We start from the raw sequence: 20,914 nt of genomic DNA, 5'->3' as shown, positions 1-20,914 counted from the left end.
CAGTTAGCTATCATACATTAAATGCTCTTAAGCAGAAATTTCATCACGTTAACTAATATAATGTGTAACAGATTTTTTTAGAAGATAGAGGTAAAATTCTTAGTATAAAATTGAAGTAATTTTAGTTTAGTTTATGGAATCCTTTTTCCACATGAACAATATGAAGGCTGCTACATTTAAGAACTTTTAACAATATGTATTTTAAAATTGATGATTTGTTTTAGCAAGCAATTTCAGCTACATTACTTTTACTTTAAATTATTTGTTTGCAAATAGGGTAAAAATGAAGACAATTCAGTTATACAGAGAGTTTCTACAATTTTTGCATTGAAATAAGTAATTTATCCCTGAATGCAAGATAGACTATAACTATCCATTATCACTTGGTACTTTGGGCAGAGTTTTGTACAACATCCAGGAACCAACAATATCTCTGTGGCATATGTGTCATCTCATATTATTATATGTGACAGATGTGTGCCATTCTATATTATTTTCTGAGGATTGTAAGGTTCAGACTATTTAGCTGATAAATTATAGGACTATGACAATAAAGCATGGAAAGCTCATTGTCCATGTCAAATAAAAATATCTATCATTTTGACAATACTGATTCTGCCTATTCAAGAACTTGGGCGGTTTTTCTACTAAGATCTTCTTCAATTTCTTTCTTCAGTGTTCTATAGTTTTCATTGTAGAGGTCCTTCACATCTTTCATTAGGTTAATTCCCAGGTACTTTATTTATTTTTTGGTAATTGTGAATGGTTAATTCTAATTTCTTTTTCACCTGATTCCTTATTGTGGTATAGGAAAGCAATTGATATATATATATATATATATATTGATTTTGTATCTTGCTACTTTACCAAATTTGTTTATTAGCTTTAGATATTTTCTGGTGGAAGTTTTGGGACTTCTAAATATAGGATCATGTCATCAGCAAACAGGGATAATTTGACCTCTTTTTTCCTATTTGTATTCCTTAATTTCTCTCTCTTTCCTGATTTCTCTGGCTAGAATGTGAAGGACTATGTTGAATAGGAGTGGTGATACTGGACATCCTTGTTTTGTTCCTGTTTTTAGAGAGAATGTTTTCAGTTTATGTCCATTCAGTATGATGTTGGCCTTGAGTTTGTCATATGTAGTCTTTCCAATGTTGAGATAAGTTTCTTTTTTCCCTAGTTTCTCCAGTATTTTAAATGTAAATGGGTGCTATAATTTATCAAATGCTTTTTCCTGCATCTATTGAAATAATCATGTGATTCTTGTCCTTAAATCTCTTTATGTGATGAATTATATTTATTGATTTTTATATGGTGAACCAATCTCGTATGCCTAGGATGAAATCCACTTGATGGATGATGCACTATCTTTTCAGTGTGTTTTTGTATGCTGTTTGCCAATATTTTATTAAGAATTTTTCCATTTATATCATCAAGAATATTGGTCTGAAATCTTCTTTTCTCGATGTATGTTTGATTTTGGTACCAGGGTGATACTAGTTTCATTGAATGAATTTGGCAGTGTTCACTCCTTTCCTATTTCATGGAATAATTTGAGGAGGATAGATGTCAGTCCTTTTTTGAAAGTTCTGTGGAACTCAGCTGAGAATCTGTCTGGTTCTAGGCTTTTCTTTGTTGGAAGGTTTTGATGTTCTCTTCAGTTTCATTGCTTAATCTTGGTCTATTTAACTATTCTATATCTTCATGGTTTAATTTGGGCAGTCATATGTCTCTAGGAATTTGTCAATATCTTCTACATTTTCTAGTTTTGAGGTGTATAGATTTTCAAAATAGTTTGTAATGATTCTCTGGATATCTGTGATATCTGTTTATGTTTCCTTTTTAACCTCTAATTTTATTAATTTGAGACTTCTCTCTTTCTTTTGGTTAGTATGGCTAAAAGTTTAGTAATCTTGTTTATTCTTTCAAAGAATCCAACTTTTTGTTTGATTGATTCTTTGTATTTTTTATCTTCAATTAAATTTATTTCATCTCTAATTTCAATAACTTCTTGTCTTCTTTTGATTTAATATCATCAAAATTACCATACTACCAAAAGCATTATACAGATTTAATAAAATCCCCATCAAAATTCCAATGAAAATCTTTACAAAATTATAAAAAAGCACTAAAACTTATATGAAAAAAAAATTTAGCAAGAAAAGATTAGTTGGAGGCATCACAATACCAGAACTCAAATTATACTACAGAGCTACAATAATAAAAACAGCATGGTACTAGCACCAAACAGACAAGAAGACCAATGGAATAGAATAGAAGACACAGAGACAAACCCATGTGAATACAATTGATTGATATTGGACAGAGGTGCCAAAAATATACATTCGAGTAAGGATAGTATTTTCAACAAATGATGCTGGGAAAACTGAATACCCACATGTAGAAATTTGAAGCTGGACCCACCATGTCTCTCACCCTGCACAAAAGTCAACTTGAAGTGGATTAAAGACCTAAGAATTAGACCAGAAACTCTGCAACTACAAGAAGAAAATGTGGACCCAATACTATATCATATTGGCATAGGAGCCAACTTCCTTAACAAGACCTCTAAAGCGCAAGAAATAAAACTAAAAATCAATAGGTGGAACTCCATCAATCTGAAAGCTTCTTACAACAAAGGACGCAATTAATTGTGTGAAGAAAGAGCCCACAGAACAGGAGACCTTTTCCTGCTACTCCTCTGATAGGTTATTAATATCCATAATAAACAAAGAACTCAAAAAATTAATACCGTAAAAGCAAATAACTCAATAAATAAATGGACAAAATAACTAAATTGACACTTCTCAAAAGAAGAAATACAAATGGCTAATAAATATCTAAAAAATGCTCAATCTTTTTATCAATTAGTGAAATGTAAACCAAAACAACATTGAGATTTCACCTTATTCTAGTCAGAATGGCTATTATCAAGAATATAAATAATAATAAGTTTTAATGAGAATATGGAAGAAAAGGTACACTTGAACATTGCTATTGGGGCTGAATATTAGGGTGACCACTCTGAAAGCAGTATGGAGATTCCTATAAAAAGAACTAGGAACAGACTCACCATCTGACCCAGCTTTCCCACTCATTGATATATATCCAAAAGATCTAAACTCAGCATACTATAGGGATATAGCCAAATCAAGTCTTTAGCCACACAATTCACAACAGCCAGACTATAGAACCAACCTAAGTGCTCTTTATGAAAGAATAAAGAAAATGTGGCATGTATAGACAATGGAATATTACTCAGTTATTAAAAAAATGAAATTGATGTCCTTTGCTGGTTATTGGATGGCACCAAGGACTATTATGCTAAATGAAATAAGTGAGACTCTAAAACTCTTAGCCAGGTGCAGTGGCACATTACTGTAATCTCAGTGGCTGCTGAGGCTGAGGCAGGAGGATCTCAAATTCAAAGCCAGCTTCAACAATGGTGAGGCACTAAACAACTCAGTGAGACCCTGCCTCTAAATAAAATACAAAATAGGGCTGGGGATGTGGCTCAGTGGTTGAGTGTCCCTGAGTTCACTCCCTGGTACCAAAACAAACCAAACAAAAAAAATTCTAATGTTATATATAACTATTGAACCAATAAAATATCTATCAATACAATGAAAAAGTAAAAGTTACCATAATGTAAATATTTGGTCTTCCAAAAATCATTTTACCTTTCAGAAAGATGTGTCAATACTACATCTGTTTTTTTTTTCATTTAAAAGATAAATGCTATTTTAGATAATAAATATATCTGAGACAACATTCCTTCTTTATACTTCTTTCCTCAGTTGTGTCTTTGCTTGTTTACTTGTTTCCTTCCTTTCTTCACTCCCTCCCTTCAGTCCTTCCTATCTTCATTTCAGTGTAAATATTCCTTTAACCAGTCTAATTCTTGTTCTCACCTACCACTTCTCTGGAGTCCTACATTGACAGAAATGACAACATAGGCTCTTGAAAGACTCCTCTCCTGTGTAATACTTAGACTTTACTTATTTTAAAAAATGTTTTTTGACACATTTATGTCAAATATGTAATTCTTAGCAAATTGCTAACTTTGCTTAATGACTTTCTCAAATTTATCCTCAAAACAAAATATGAGGATTTTTTTTAATTCATGAAACTGTAAATTCCTTTTCAGATTTATGTGAAATTAAAGCAGGTGATCTATGATCCATTTATCAAGGGCAAACCAACTAAAATGAAAAGGCCAGACACTGTGGCTCTACCCTGGAACTGCAGCTACTCGAGATGCTTAGGTAGGAGGAATGTAAATTGAAGGTCCGTCTGGGTAACTCAGTGAAACTCTGTCTCAAAAATCAATCAAACAACCAACAATAGCAACAACACAAATAACAATAAAGATGCCATTGAGTTCAGAATTTTAAGTTGGGTGTGTAGATCAGGGTAGAGTGGTAGCCTGGTATGTGTAAATGCCCTGGGTTCAATCTACATTACTGGGAAAAAAAAGAAGAAAAAAAAATTCAGAATCCAGGTGACCTAGTCTAATCTTGCCATGTGGATCTCTTGGTAAATAAACTGAGTAGATTTGCCAGAAAGAAGAGAGACCTTCTTAGGCCCTGAGAATGAGGAAGCCCTGGCTGAAGATTACATATTTTAATTAGAACTCAGCATGTGTGAGAACTGACCTCCTACAGAATGGCATGTGAGTTAGGAAAGCCTCGGGGTATAAAATGAACAAGTTTCATAGTTAGATTGTCCCCACTGTGTTAGAAATCTCACCAATCTTCCTTTGGGATGTCATCAGATTGGGCAGAGTGCCTCAATCCAAGCTGGGATCAGCCTTGATAGCCTATAACATTCTCTGCTTCCTCTGAGCCTCCTGATTTCCAGCACCCGTGATGTTATTTGGTAAGTGTTACTGTGAGAACACCGACTAAGACTCATGTTAGCCTGATTTGATAGTCTGATCCTGTTTGTTAGCTCAATGCCTCACTTGGAGAATGTCTGACTTTGAGGCGCCAGGGTATATTATTTTCTGATAATATTTTTCTTGCGAACACAGGGAAATGAAATGTACGCTCAAATACAAACTTTAAAGAATACTATTGGGAGTTCCTGAAAGAATTTAACCTTAAGGGAGAATTCAAGCTTATAATTCCATCTCTGTCATTGTTCTTCATAATATCTGTGATCAAAGAATTATTCCATAAAATACCATTAGCTTGCTACCACATGAAAAGAAGGTATTGCATCTCTAGGGTTCATATATCTGTGGTTTGTAATTATTCATCAGTGCTGAAATAGTGTTTAGTGTACAGAGATATGATTTAAAGTGCTGTTTGAAATTTTTATTTACTTTCAAACATATTAATCCAAGTTAAAAATAAAAATGTTTATTCAAGGTTTATGCTTATATGATATGACATGATTGATGAGAACTTTAAAAATTCTACAAAAATATCTATAGGTTAAACTATTCCTTATTCCTTTCCATTATGGTGTCACTTATACTAATACTTATATTACCATTGAACTGGTATTGTTTTCTTAAAAAATAATATTTCTGTTTTACCATTCATGTTATTAAGTGTTAGAGTGCTTTTTTTCCTAAAATAGTCCTTTATGTAGTTCTAGAATAATAAAACTCTATTTCCCTTTCAATTCTTTTGGTTAGCCACCTGTAACACTTAATTTGAATTGCCAACTTGATTGGATTAAAAGATGCCAAGGTTTAAGAGGATTATGGGTGTGTCGATGAAGGTGTGTGTAAGAATGATTGGCATAAGGAATAGCCAACTGAAATGGAGACCCTACCTAAGTGTGGGCAGCACCTACCAATAGGATGATAGCTTGGATGGTATAAAAATTGGAAGAACAAGGAAGTAGCCGCAGATGCAGACTCTATTCTTCTTTCACAGGTTGTTGATTGCTGGTGAAATTGTCTGAGGATATCAGACTCTCAGTTCTTCACTCTTCCAAAGCAGACTCAGACAGTGATTCTCCAGAAGCCATCAGTCTTCTACTAGGGTAGCACTCTTGGTCCCTCTTGTTTTGGGGCTTTATCCTCTTGGACTGCAAAGCTACTGTTCTTCCAGCACTCCAGCCTGCAGACCGCCATTGTGGACTATCAGCTTCTGGTCTCGAAAGCCAACCTACACTTATATTATATATACTTACATTATACATACTAAACAATAATAATAATAACAATAATACCATTCCTGAGTCATAGAGTTTTAGGTAAATTTTGGACAAGAATTGCTAGGGAATGGTGCCTAAAATAATAGGTAGTTTAGTATTATTAAATCTAAATCTCAGGGAAGAATAGTTTGCACAAATAGAACTTTGAAATCCTTTAGTCTATATGTAATTGTTGAAACTCTGGTCTACTGAACAGACTCACAAATATGAAAATTTAGAATAAAAATTGCAATGGTCTTTACTGGAGCAGAGAAAGTAACATTTTAGGAGGAAATATTAAAATATGATAATAATAAAAAATAATCAAAGAAAGAGATAAGAAGATATCATGAAACAAGAAGACTGCTGCATATCTAATTTGTGAAAATAGCAAGTTTCAGGAAAGTGTCACTAGATGAAGTGATATTTAATGTCACTATAATAAGATATGAAAAAGGACTAATAGGGAATAGGAATTAGGAAGAACTTGGAGCACTTAGCAAAAACAGTTTTATTACAAAAATGTGGTGAAAGCCAGACGACCTTGGGTGAGTGAGACTTCAGCATTGTATTTGTTATGATCCTCACAGGAAACATGCCAAACTAAAATGAGGATAACCGAAGGAGAATTTAATAAAAGGATGATTTACAAAAATGAGGGCAGAGAATGTAAAAACCACAAAGGGTAATACAGTAGCATAGGGCCCAGAAGCAGGGCTTTGTTATACTTATAAACCTGAGGTCACAAGGAAGGAATGTTTACTAGAACTGGAAGAAGAATAATTCTGCACAGTGAGGGTCACCTGAGTGAGATAAGAAATTCTTTCAAGATACTTCCAGGGCAGCAAATTCAAGGACAGCAACCCTACAGGGAAGCAGACATCTTTATCTCACTTTCCCTGGGCAATTCTTCTATATGTATTTCCCATTGCCAAAACCTAATTGGAAGTTATCTTACCAGATAGTTCATTGATGTAATTTGTATAGGGCAGTGTGGATCTATATCATGCATATAAGTTATCCAGCACAAAATACAATGAAAGGCAGTATTGAAATCAAGAATATGTTACTATTTAAGGACATGTTAATAAGGAAGAAAATAAAAGAATTAGCTACAACCAGAAAACAATGTTTGGATAAAGACGGGCTTTTATGGTAGAAAAGCATTGTGCATATTAGTAGGTTATGACCAAGAATCCTATAGAGTAGGCCCAAAACACAGGAGCAAGAGATACTTGTTAGTAGAAAAAAATTCCAGAGGAGACAGAGAAGGGATTAAGAACACAGTTGAAGAGTTTGTTTTGAACAGGAAAATGGTGCATCCTCCTTTTATATTTTAGAAGAAAACACAAAGATATAATCATATTTAGATATATTTAATGTTTGGGAAATATTATGCTAAGAGATACCATCTATGTGGCCTTTATTTTCTTCATATGATACAAGGAAATTATAAAGTATAATTATGTTATCTTTAAGAAAAATAAATGAGTAGAATCTTAAGCAAATATACTACAAAACTACAGTATTCTTCTCCCACTTTCACAGTCCTGTGATTATCTTAGAATAACTTATTTACTCATTTATAAAAGTAGACACCACAGATTGTCATATTAATTTGATTGTGCACATTGGTACACACACACACACACACACACACACACACACACACATGCACGGTAAAAGAAAAAGTGATGTCTATATTTGCCAGGTTTCTGTCACTGTGACAAAATACCTGAGAAAATCAACTTAAAGGGAAAAGATTTATTTGGGTTCATTGTTTCAAAGGATTCAACCCATGGTAACTTGGTCTTATCACTATGGGCCTCTGGCAAGACAGAACATCATGATGCAAACTTTGTGGTACTGCAAAGGTATTCATCTCATTGTGACTGAGAAATGAGAGAAAGAGAGAGAAATTGGCTGGAAACAAGGGACAATCTTCAAGGACATGCCACCAGGAACCTACTTCCTCCAATCTGGCCTTACATCTGGAAGTTTCCATTAGCTCCCAGTAGAACCATAGGCAAGCACTATGGCTTCTGGGGAACTTTTTAGATACAAACTCCAACAATGTCTTGGTCCTTCTTCTTCTTCTTTTTTCCTCAGCTGTAACAGAATTCCTAAGACAAGATGAACAGGTGATCTATGAAAACCAGAATTTTTTTTTTACACAGTTCTGGATGCTGGACAGTCCAAGATAAAGCACCAGACATCTGGTGACGATGTCTTTTTTCTGTGAGTTCACATGACAGGAGTGAAAAACTGACCTCACAAGCCCTTTTTACCCTCTTCCATTAGGTCCACCTCTCCCCAATGTCACATTGGGGATTAAGTTTCCAAGACATGAATTTCAGGGGACTGTTATGGTTTAAATATGAGGTGTCCCCCCAAAGCTCCTGCTAATGCAGGAATATTCAGAGGGGAAATGATTAGATTATAAGTGAAGCCAGATTTAAAGTTAGGTAGTCAGTGTAGTTAGGTAAATCGGGTCTAATATCGAGTGAAATCTAAAATGGAGGCCATGCTGGGAATGACTCAGGGAAAACACAGGACAACTCATGGAATGTTGACGAAGTCCCAAAAAGGCCCTAGGCCAAAGTCCACCTCAAAGAAGTGTTAATAAACAACCCCCAGCAAACTTAAAGATAGCCCATCACAAAGAAGTGTCCCACCCCTCGGGCCTTCCAACCTACATTCCATCACCAAAACTATAAGAAGGAGAAACAACTGCACTGCCACGGATTCCACCTCTTGGGTCCCCTTCTTCCTCCGGGAGAAGTCTTTTCTGCTGTCCTTTAATAAACTTCTAATTTCTACTCTGACCTTGCCTCGGCGTGCTTCTTTGGTGTTATTCTTCAACATCGGGAAGCAAGGACTCGTCACCGGTCAACAGCGGTATCATATGGACCATAACCTAAACTGTCACCTTAGTTTGAATGAACTGAATGGGCAGTAACTGGTGGCAGAGAGGGTGTGGCTGGAAGAAGTGGGTCACTAGGGCTGTGTCCTTGAAGGTTTCATCTTCCCTGTGGCCTTTTCCCCTGCCCCCCTACTTTCTTCCTGCCATGGGGTGAGTGGCTTTCCTCTCCCCCAGGCCCATTTTCCATGATAAACTGCCTCATCTTGGGATCAGGGCAATGGAGTAGGCCATCAGTGAACTGAGACCTCTGAAACTGTGAGCCTCAAACAAACATTTCCTGCTCTAAATCGTTCTTGCTGGGGATTTTGGCCCCAGTGATGTAAATGCTGACTAAAACAGAAGCTGGTACCAAGAAATGGGACATTTTCATGACTAACCTGACCACATGGTTCAAAAGCCTTTGGTTCTGGTTTGCAGGAAGAATTTTGAAGTTTAGAGATGCAAGCTGGAAACACTTTCGCCTACTGTAAGCAGAGTTTAATGGGTGATTCTGATGGGAACTATTGGAATGCTAATAGAAATGGAGATTGCGCTCTTGAGGGAAATGAGAGCTCTTTCCAGCAACTGAACTGGCAGCCACCATATTATATTTCAGCAAAGAACTTGCCTACATTTTTCCCATTTTTTGAGACTCTGTGTGAGGTTGCATTTAAAAGTAACGAATAAATTATCTGGTGGAGGAAATTTCAAGATAGCACAGTATTCTGTCAGCGGCATGGACATAGCTGGTGGCTTTTAGTCAAGTTTACTGTGAGAAATGAGATCAGAAAGCAGAGCTAAAGTGTTTTAAAAACTTGTGTTTTGGCCAGAAAAGTGGATGTGTATTTGTTGAAGGAATTACAGACCCCTAAAGAGATGCTAACTACTTTGCCTAGAGACAATAAGAAAGATGCCCCCAGAGAGTATCACAGGAATTTGGGAGACTACACCCACCACAGTCTCCAGAAGAGAAAATTCTTCTGAAAAAAAGATGACTGGGGAGGTGCTCTGCTTGGCTGCCTAAAAAGTTGTTTCACCATGATGAGCCATGAAGGCACCGGGGTCAATGCAGTCTTGTTTCCAGGGGGCCCAACTCTTGTGCAATCTGGCAGCAGACGTTGGCTTTATCCACGTGGTACTGGTTTTGCAAGGATACAGGATGCTAAAGTTAAGGGGTCATGAAGGCTTCCACCAAGAATTGAAAGGAAGGCCTGTGATGTCAAGCAAAGTGACAGGATTAGAATCCCTGTGGACTGCCTCTGAGAGGGCAATGTGAGAACCTGCAAAGGTGAAGCTGAAGCTGGAATGGAAACCCAGGGATTTAAGAGATGACAGTAACATGTAGAGAAAAGCTGCTCACTGTGGGAAGGTCAAAGCCAAAGGAAAGACCATACACCCTGAAACCAACAAGGGCAAAGGGGCAGAACTGCCTAAGCCCTTTGAAGAACACATCTCACAGCTATGTCCTAGATACTGGATGTGGGGTTAGGGGAACTGTTTGCACTGCTGGGTTTCAATCTTGCTTTGGCCCCCTCCATCTTTTCTATGCTCCTATTCCTCCATTTCAGAATGGGAATATTTACTCTGTGTCATGGTATGTTGGATATATGTAATGCGTTTTATAGAGACTCACAGCCAATATTTTGCCTTGAATCTTATAGAATTCTGGGACTTAGGCAAGGCTAAATCTGTTGTGACTATAGAACACTTGGAAATGGACTAAATGCATTTTGCATTGTGAAATTAATGTGAACTTTTGCGGGTCAGGGACAGAATGTTATGGTTTGGATATGAGGTGGTCCCAAAGCTCCTGTTAATGAAGGAATATTTCAAGAGGAAATGATCAGCTTGTAAGGGCCATAACGTAATCAGTCACCTAAGTTTCAGTGAACTGACTGGGTGATAACTGTAGGAAGGTGGGGTGTGGCTGAAGAAGGTGGGTCACTGGGAGCAAGCTCTGAATCAGATCATCTTCCCTGGAGTCCCTTCTCCCACCTCCTTCCTTGCTGCCATGAGGGAAGTGGCTTTCCTCTGCAAGGCCCATTCTCCATGATGTGCTGCCTCGACTTAGGCCCAGAGCACTGGAGTTGGCCACCATGAAATGAGACCTTTGAAACTATGAACCCCAAATAAATTTTTTCTGTTGATCTTGTCAGGTATTTTGGTCACGGCAAAGCAAAAGCTTAGTAAAACAGAGACACATTTAGATGGCAGCAAGAGTTATTATTGACTAAAAATCCCTATGACACATATCAAAAAGGTAGAAAGATATTAAGAGATGGTTGAGAAAAGCAAGGTGGGAAAAAGACTTTAAGTCAGAGTAGGTGGATGGAATCTCTCACTGAGATTGAGGTCTCTAAATGTAGGCAGTAGGAGAGAGGAGATGAGCATATTAGAACTCATATGGTCAGAGAACTGAGAGCTTAAGGTAATGGGTCTTGAACATATTTAAGAATAAGAATAACCATGAGGGCTAAACATGAACATTTAAAACCTATTTAATTTAGAATTGGAAAACTGTTATCTTCCAAGGAAATTCTAAAGAGACTGGTCCAGGTTCTACTTCGAAGTTGACTTGTAAGTTGATGTCTAGGGTAAAAATGGGAATTGGGATAGGAAGGAAAACTGTGAGAGAAATTAAAGTTTCCATGGCATTATTTGAAAGTTTAGGTGACAAAGAAGTAGGTGGAGGTCCATGTGGCCAATCAGACAGATGCTCAAATTAGGAATGGGAACAACCAAATGTGCACAGTAATATTTGGAGCAGCAGTAAGCAATTAGAAGAATGCTGAATTTACCTATTGGGCTGGATACATTTAGTTATAGAAAGGGCTATAGAGAAAATGGTGTCCCTTAGAAATCCAGTTTTCAACAAAGGTAAGTTAAGGGAAAGGCATTCCTGGAAAGATTGAAAGTTAAGAAAAGTTAGTTCACAATGAAATGAACATTGCAAGAAATGTAGTGGAAAATCTATAGTTGGGAGTGGAGAATAATTTTGTGATAAACCATGGATAGAAAAGCACAAAGTATGCTTAAATTTTTTCTCTGAAAAAGAACTAAATAAATACATTTTACCTTATTGTATTTGTTTTTGTTATTACTGCTTTATTTTGTGCAATGAAAAGAGACAATAATGTAGCTATATTTTTGTGTGAAGATTCAATATCAGAATACTGAAGACAAGTACTTTGAATACTTACATATGGAGAGAGAAATGGAAGTGACACATTTGTAGACATCCATTAGGCATTACTGGTTAGCCATAAAATACCAGGAATACTTTCCTAACATAAATTATAATATGAAAGTACAAAATATGGTGTGATCAGAATCATAAGTTTTATTCTGTTAATGCTGAACATCTAATAAATTCTTAATGATATTTTCAGATGATGGTCTTACACAGAAGAAGAAGTGACAAAAGAAACGGGGTAGTTTGAGTTTATTCTGACCTACACAAAAGTACTTACTTTCAATGTTGGTCAGTCAGAAACTATAGGTCACAGTATCCTGCATTATGGAATAAAGAAGGAAGGAAATTCAAGCAGGCAAGTCAGACTCTGGGAAAAACACTAAAATTGGAACATTTTATTTTTATCCCATGGTCAGGTATTCTAGCCAAAACATCAATTCAAAAAGGTAAGAAGGTGATAAAATAGAATTCTATTCATACAGTTGAAAGTAATCACATCAGCATTTTTAAAGAGAGGTACTTAAATAAATAAAGTTAGTTGTTTGGAAAGATCTCAATATTTAAAAAATGGGTGTAAGAGAAAATGAATAATGTCATTAGGGATGAATATAAAACCAGGTCAGGTTTCTGTAAGAACAATGCTACATTAGGTAAATAGTAGGTTTCATGTTTTCACTTAGAAAGGGTGGGTAATTCAGAAAAGAGCTACAAGAATATTAAGAAAGCATGATATCACATCCTGTAAGGGCTGGTTAAACAACTGCAGCCAATGTGACCAGCTGAATTAATCCTTTCTCTTATAATGTCTTCATCCCATCTCTGATGTATCCTGCTTTCTAGTATCTCCTTAGATTTTTCTCTTTCAGTTTATAACCTAGAAATAAGAAAGGGCCTAACAGTCCACCTGTCATGGGACACTCATTCTTTAGAATGTTTCATCCTTTAATGCCTGGAGTCCTCAACAAAACAGAAAATGTCACATAGCACATTTTGTTATATTTGTTATCCTAAAGAGAACTTAAGGTTAGGGCTGAAGACCAGGAACATCAGAAATTAATTTTGCTATCTCCAGAAAGCAGAATTAGGAACACTTGTAATAGAAGACTCAAGATAAAATAACGAATGAAGTCCTATCTATTATAAAATGTTGAGCTCCTCATCCTTGGAAATTTTCAAATAGATTTTGAAACTATATAGTGACTTTATAGAATATGTGAATATATATGTAAATATTTATGATGGTCTGGAATTCAACAAAGTTTTTCTTGCTCTAAGGTATGCAATTTGCTTCCCAATCTGCAGGGAAAAATTAACTCTCCAGTTAAAAATCAAATGCTCACAAGGTACAATCTGAAAAAAAAATGTGAGTAGAAAAGAACAGCATGTATTACATTTATTGTTTTCTTATCTTGCTTCAGATTTAGTTTTTCAGTGAAATTTTGGTTAATCTCCAGTGCTGAATATTTGCTAGACTACTTTCTTGATGTTTTCCTCAACAACTTGCATAATTCTTGCCTCTATAAATAATATTAATGTTGTAAGCAAATGTTTCCTGTCAATTTGTATTTCCTTGATTACTAGCAAAGTGTTACCTATCTTTTTCAAATCTTTTTGCCATTTATTATATAATTTAAATTTTTTTCATAATATTACCTTTGTCAATTTATACATAGAAGTTTTAAGGATCCTAATGTCAACTAACTTTATTCTTAATGCAAAATTCTGCCATTTTGAATAGATAAATATATCTTTGATTTTGAAAAACTATTTCTTCATCATGTTGATTACAATGTTTTCTTTTGTGTTCTTATTTTTAATACTCAACATTTTAATCTACTTATTATTTGATTCATTGTGTGGAGTAGGAAGTCTCTTTTGATTTTTCTTCCCCCAAATCAATTTTTTTAATAATACAGAATTTATTCATCAGTTAGGATTGACTCATTTGTCATGTATTAAATGATAATACTCATTAGAGAACATACTGTTGAAAAGCTGCATTAAAAAAAAAAAAAACTACCTGCAGCAGGTTGTTTCATCAGTTTTTTTTTTTTGTGTGTGTGTAGCATTTGAATAACACTTAAAAAGCATTTAAAATTATGTTTCTTATGTAATAAGAAATATAATTTCAAAGCACAATTTTAGGATCTATTTAAATTAGAAAATAATATTATTCTCAATATGTTAGTTGAGGAATTGCTTAAAAATTTTGACAACTGTGAACAACTTAAAAGCTCAATATTAAATTAATTGTGCTCTGATATTTATATATTAATTAAATTTTGGTCCTGAAGTTGAGACTCAATATTGTGTGCTGCCTTGATATGTGGTGAAATAGGAAGGGCCTCCAATGGCAGAATCAAAAGTGCCCTCCTCACTGTGCTCTAGAGGAGGAGATCCCTACCTCTAAAACCTTCTTATTATGGGGACCTTATAGGCACAGTTCCTGCTGATTCTTGAGTGTCAGGTTTCAGTCTCCTGACAACCCATAAAATTACTCACACAATTTCTCCAACAGGAACCAGGGGCACTAGAAAGTCTGATGGTTATCTTTTCACAATTCCTAGCACTTTTTTCTGTTCTTTTGCATTATACTACATGGTAATTTCTCCTCCTCCTCCTCCTCCTCCTCCTCCTCCTCCTCTTCCTCCTCCTCTTCCTCCTCCTCTTCCTCCTCCTCCTCCTTCTGCCACCTTCTTCTTATTTTCCTCCTCCTCCTTCTTTTCCTCCTTCTTCTTTCCCACTGCCCCTGTTTTTCATGTCTTTATTATTTAAATTATACCACCTTATTTCTTCCTCAAATATGCACATCAACTGGATTTTTACTCTGCTTTTGAGTGTAAATCCAAAATAAATGGCTCTATGTGTTTTATAATGTTTTCCTTTCCTCAAACTCTGAGTGAATTTGACCAACAAATTGCAATCCAGCTCTTTGTGTTTCGCTGTACCCACAACCCTCTGGTAGGAATGACTCACTTAGCAATGGGGTGAAGAGTAAATAATGTTACAATATTATGCAACAATTACTAAATCTTTTCAACATTTTGAATCATATTTGAAGTGTTCACGTACTAATATTATATAGAAAAAACTCAGAATTCAAAAGTCTGCTACTTCTAAAAAATGCTCTAATCCGGGATAAAATATAAAAACAATATTTACTTTCCTAAGTTTTATTTCATTTTTAATTGACACAATAATTGTACATGTTCATGGGGTATGGTAGGAAGTTTAGACTTATCCACATTGTGCAATTATCAAATTAGGGCAATTAGCATATCCATCAATTGTAACATTTCTCGTTTCTCTGTGGCGAGAACATACTCAATGCTTCTAGCTATTTTGAAACATGAGCTAGCAGTTATAAAACTGTGCAATTTTATTCTCAAACATAGGGAGCATCAATGATCAATGGTTTTAACTTTTAATATCCCCAAATTCTACTACTTTCAGTTGCAGAAAACAGTAAAATTGTAACTCATTATCTTGTCATTTTAGCTACTTGAAGCTTTCATTTGTTTATCATAGAGTTAACATCATCCTGTTAAATGATAGTATTTAAGAACATTCAAATTTGTGGTAGAAATAAGATTGTGTATAACTTAAACAATTAAAGTAACAAAAGAAATAAATTTCAACAGGTAGTAATTTTATGTGAAGAAACAGAACAGAAAACAGTTGCTATGGATTATGAAACCTTAAAGGCTGTAGTTGAAGTGATAGACAAAGTCAACATGGTCATAGGTTATAAGCTGGTTCTTCAAGAATAGAACAGAGAGAACACTCTGAAAGGCAGGGATTGTATGGACAAGGGGAAGTAGAAATTATACAAGAGGTAAGCAGAAAAAAAGTGTCATGTATTTTGAAAATAATTTGTAGTCACCACTCGATTTAAGTATTAAAGTAGATGTCATGCATATTCTTTAAAATACAGAAGCATGCTTTTAGCTTTAAGAGAACATAATGAAGGCCTTAATTGGCTGATTTTCATTCTATATTTATTCCTTCTGAGCTTCTAGTTGAGGAGTAGGAGTATCCCACATATGGGTGTATGCATGTGATTATCCAAACTTAATGCAAATATATCACTTATATATGACCATAGAAATACCATGTTGATTTATAACTCCCTGCCCAGTGCCTCCTTTGTCAGTTGCATAATAAGTGTGTTAGTGAAAAAAATCTAATCCATCCTATGAAAGTCAATTATAGAATTCTGCTTACAATGGAAAATGTCATTACCAGTAAGGATACAGAAAGATAATGAGAGCATAACTTGGATTTATCTTTTACCACCTTATGCAGGACAAGATAATTGGAACTGTAAGCTTTTGAGTAGTTGTCTTTGGAAACAAAGATTCAAATAAGTGATTAGATTTCTTTCTATGATTATTTCTTAAGACATAATAGTCTTAATTAAATAAGAATTACTAAAACTAAATGTTAATTGTGTTTTTATTATAAAAATTTTACTTCTCAAATGAGAACGATATTTTCATCTGCTTAGAAAATTTTCTCTAAGTTGTTTACTATATGATATTTCTTAATATAGCTTTTCCTGTAGCAGATATTTGCAATGCCAGGTGCCTATTATTTTAATATTAAAACATCCCAGGTCATAATATTTTATAGTTATAAATTATTCATGTTTAATATAGTAATTTATTTGTTAATATATTTAATATAAAGTATATTTTATGTTATTTTAGCAAAGTAATTATAAGTATGCATATATATGTTTATTATAATCAAACCAGTATAAATACATGAGGAAGGAAAACTATCAATAGCAAGTAAGTATGATTTATAAAGTATTTTAAAATAAAGAATTTCATATAGCTATTTTAGTAGACTGTTAAGAGAATCTTTCCTAAGGAATATTTTGCAAAAGAAGGTTAATAACATTTCCAAGGTTACATAATAGACAGATGTCAAAACCAACATTCTACCCTGGGTTTTTGTCTAGTGTGTATCATTTCTAAATTTAGAGAATCAGTATAGACAGCACTTAATAGTATACGAGTAATTTACCTCCTAAGTGCTTGACATCTAAAGATGGTCTTATATGTAAATATATTAAGATGAAATGGCTTTAGATAGTAAGAAAATTCTCAAACATGCACTGGTATTCAATAGGGAATGCAATTATATGATACCCTTCATAATTGTTTATTTTCATATTGATAATTTTTCATCAGCAATAATATAAGTAAAATAAAAAGCAAAAGTTAAATATATTATAGGAAACAACTTTTATATATTATTTATCTTGATAAACTGTGCTGTGTTTTAAGAGAGAAAGGGAAGATGGGGGAAGAAGAGAAAGAATGTTTGTGTTACAAGAGCTTTCATGAGAAGAGGAACAGAATTGTTTGATTAATATCAATAACACTGTGATTCCAGGGATGCTTCTCCTTTGTAAGGATAGTAGTCATTACTGTTCCTTTCACATGGGAAAATGATAGAGAAGAGAACGTAATCTGTAACAGAAAATCATTAAAATCTAGTGATCCGAGGAAATGCCGTCAAAAGAAGTTAAGTCAAGGTCAATGAAAAAAAAATGTACCAACAGGGATGACAGAGATTATGGATGGATTTATAATTGGAATATGATTACTAATTTGTGTTGTCACACATGAGGTGAATTTTGAATTGTATTCATGACTGCTAATTTGTGGATCAGAATTTGAATCTATAAATCTAAAGCAAACTCTAAAAGATATAATTTTATCTTTTAAAATTTCTTTATGCAGTCCAGCAGTGTGGAATTGTGTTAATTTTTCTTGCTATCCTATAATGTGTGTGTGCATCTACATCTGTATGTATATGCCTTTCTCTTTGGAATGTTCTCTGTGATCAGAGGCTTCTTTTTTTTTATTGATTATTTAAAGCATTACATAGCTCATGATATATCATCTTTCATACATTTGACTCAAATTGTGTTTTGAACTCCCATTTTCACCCCAAATACAGATTGCAGAATCACATCTGTTACATATTCACATTTTTACATAATGCCATATTAGTGACTGTTGTATTCTGCTACCTTTTTAGTGTAACTCTGGGCATAAATTTAGTATCTGGAACACTGTACATGCTTGAAAAATATTATCAGAATAAATTTTAAAAAATGGTTTGAAGAACTCTCTTTAAATAGCTGAAGGCCAAAGTTAGAATCCTCATAATTCTGATCAGTGTCAGTCTGAGTCAACATCATTGATTTAGGTATTCAACAACAAAACTGATCAATATCACACCTACTTCAGTAGCCTATGAATACTTTAGAAGAAATAAATTCAGGGTTGGGGGGGGATATGTGAAGAGAGCAACCAGAGAAGGAGAGAATGACCTGGTGGAGTAAATAAGTCATCAAATGAAACATCTGAGGTAACTTCACAGGTGAGTTTTTCTCTGTTAATGTTTTGACTTCAATTGCATCAGAAGATAAAATCAGAAAGTGAAGATAAAATCAGAACTCAAAACCTCATGTACCTAAAATAGACTAACAATTAGTGAGTCTAGAATCAAGTAGAGTGGCTGATATGCAACCCCTTTTCAATTGCTATTTGTTGAGTGAATGAAAGAAGTCAAATTGGATTTTCAATTACCATTTCATAGGGGACTGAGAAAGTATAAACAGGCAAGGCAGCAATAAATTTTACAAAGTCCAATAACCTTTCCAACTTTCCCATGTTTGTTATTGCCTCACCTTAGTATCTTTATAGAGTTATTGGCTAGGAAAATCATTACAATTAGATTTGTTCTTAACTATAGAGACAGGGGAAGGCTGGGGAAAAGGGTAAGAATATGGAAAAAGAGAACTCTCCTGGCAAAAGAAGGAGTAATGAATGCCATCAAAGACAGTGAGAAGCCCAAATCTCCCTGATCTTCTGCAGTAAAGGAAACCCACCTGGCTTAACACCCATTCATTAAATCACACATTCAACAAATTAAAATTCCCCAAGGGACCACACCTCTAATATCAATATTATATTATCATAAATGACTTGTAGTTATTTATTTTCAAACCCTGTTAAGCATGTGTGTTAGCAGGTGATTTTATTTTCCCCATTAAATATTAAGTTATAAAAAAAAATTATTCTGACATTCTGGTGGCAACAGTACTCCTTTTTTAAAATTCCCATAAATTAACGGTAATTAGTTTAGAGAAACTGAAAAACATGGGTCATATTTAAAATTCAAGTAAGAGAATGAGCACATAAGTGAATACCACAAAATGTGTAGACAGGATCAAAGTTCCCTCAGTAAAAGACTCAGGCAGTTTCAGCATCTGTAGGAAAAGAAATAAGGGAAAGCTTCAGGGGGTGTGAGTCCCCTAGAAAAGAACACCACGTCACTGAGTGTCAGCCAACTTTACAAGAACTACTGAAGCTGGAAATAATTTAACCTGTATTTCATTTCACAGGTGAGTCAAAGGGATTCACTATAAAGTTTATAGTGCACAAAGATTTGGGTATATGAATCCTGGAAATAACTGAGAGTTACTCCATCTAGAGTGAACAGATTCTACAGGAAGAAAATTTAGTGGGGGGAAAAAAACCTGTTAGTAGTAGAATACAAATTCAGCAAGAAGTGAAAAGGGAACAAATGCATTGATTAAAAGTGTGCGTATGTGTATGTTTGTGTGTGTGTCTGTGCACACGTGCACACCTATGTTCATGATTTGACAAGACTCAATTTATAGAAATTACATAAATATGTGCAAATAGAATAACTCATTTATTAGTAGAAATAATATTGATGCTGTCTTACAAAGCTAAATCTAACACATGCTAGTTGTCTCTGTATTACTATGGATCACTATCTTCTAGAGGAAAAAAATCAATGTAGAGAAAAGTATGCAGTGTGTAATAACACATTCATCTATCCATATGTATACATACACCAACATTTGTATAATGTTTTCAGTGACATTGAGAAATATACAAATTGCTTATTTGCCAAATCCCATTGTTATATGTAGCCAATATGTAAATATATACATGTATTTATGTTCTAAAATGTAGAAGAAGCAGTTTTGAAAAAGTCACCTATAATGAGATTGATGCAATAAAATGGAAGGCAGAAATAAAAGCAAGCTGTCATTGACTATTCCTGGTTTGTTCACCCTTCTTGTAGATTCGCATATATGTGGCCAAAGGAATAACTCCATGTTTTCTAAAAGGCCTAGAGAACATATACCGGGTTCCTCTCTTCTTTCCCTATGTGTTCATCATTTTGGCAAATTACTGGAAGATGGCGGTTCCGGCCGAAAAGAAGTGACACTAATACTAATAGTATATTTCACAGGGACCCATGAGCATCCCCTACAGCATTCCTGGTTTGTTGAATATTTCTTTAGAAACATGCATGCATTTTACATAATTTTTTAGAAATCCAGTTTTCTAGAAGGGAGACCAATAGGGTAGAGGAAGGAAATCAAGAGAGAGGGAAGAGGAGAGAGCATGGGAAAGTATTGGGGAATGAAATCTTTCAAATTATGCTTTCTACAAATACATGTATACCAGAGTAAATATCACTAATATATGTGGTTATAATCTATTGATAAAATTATTATTATTATTATTATTATTATTATTATAGAATGGAAATATGTAGAATAGAGAAAGCTGATTAGAAGGAGAAAGGGAAAGATAAGGTACTGA

General features: G+C 34.5%; 1 protein-coding gene across 1 annotated transcript in view; it reads right to left on the bottom strand.

Annotated features, from left to right (window-relative positions):
• Positions 1–20,914, bottom strand: part of LOC308654776 (bifunctional heparan sulfate N-deacetylase/N-sulfotransferase 4) — a gene marked incomplete at both ends in the record, with an annotated part of 250,397 nt that overhangs the window by 192,599 nt on the left and 36,884 nt on the right. The window lies entirely within an intron of this gene.

This window comes from Spermophilus citellus (genome assembly GCF_964194105.1).
Source record: "Spermophilus citellus genome assembly, chromosome: 8".
In the NCBI taxonomy this organism is placed as follows: domain Eukaryota; kingdom Metazoa; phylum Chordata; class Mammalia; order Rodentia; family Sciuridae; genus Spermophilus; species Spermophilus citellus.
This window is presented reverse-complemented; position numbering and strand designations above follow the sequence as displayed.